This window comes from Callithrix jacchus, chromosome 1 (genome assembly GCF_049354715.1).
Source record: "Callithrix jacchus isolate 240 chromosome 1, calJac240_pri, whole genome shotgun sequence".
Lineage (NCBI taxonomy): Eukaryota > Metazoa > Chordata > Mammalia > Primates > Cebidae > Callithrix > Callithrix jacchus.
This window is the reverse complement of record NC_133502.1, coordinates 114,757,816-114,758,777: the sequence shown is the minus strand read 5'-3', so window position 1 is coordinate 114,758,777 and position 962 is coordinate 114,757,816.

Sequence of the window (962 nt, the reverse complement as noted above, 5' to 3'; positions counted from 1 at the left end):
TAGAATAACCAGCTTAGAGAAGAACATAAACAACTTGATTGAGTTGAAAAACACAGCACAAGAACTACGTGAAGCAAACACAAGTTTTAGCAGCAGAATTGATCAAACAGAAGAAAGAATATCAGACATTGAAGCTCAACTAAATGAAATAAAAAGAGAAGGCAGAACAAGAAAAAAAAGTGAAAACAAATGAACAAAGCCTTCAAGAAATGTGGGATTATGCAAAAAGATCTAATCTACACTTGTTCGTTCAGTGCACCTGAATATGACGGGGAGAATGAATCCAAGCTGGAAAACACGCTCCAGGATATTATCCAGAAGAACTTCCCCAGCCTAGCAAGGCACTCCAACATTCAAATCCAAGAAATACAAAGAACTCCACAAAGATATTCCTCAAGAAGAGCAACCCCAAGGCACATCATCATCAGATTCACCAGGACTGAAATCAAGGAAAAAATGCTAAGGGCAGCTAGAGAAAAAGGACAGGTCACCCACAGAGGGAAGCCAATGAGACTCAGAGCAGATCTCTTAGCAGAAACCCTACAAGCCAGGACAGCGTGGGGGCCAATATTCAACATTCTTAAAGAAAAGAATGTTCAACCCAGAATCTCATGACCAGCCAATCTAAGCTTCAGATGTGAAGGAAAAATAAAATCTTTTACTGACGAGCAATTATTGAGAGATTTAGTCACCACCAGACCTGCCTTACAAGAGCTCCTGAAAGAAACACTAAACATGGAAAGGAACAAGTACCAGTCACTGCAAAAGCACCAAATGGCAAAGACCAAAAATGCAATGAAGAAACTAAGTCAACTAACGGGCAAGAAAACCAGCCAGTAACAAAATATCAGGATGAAATTCACACATAACAATATTAACATTGAATGTAAATGAACTAAAAACCCTAACCAAAAGACACAGACTGACAAACTGGATAAAAAGTATGACCCATTGGTGTGCTG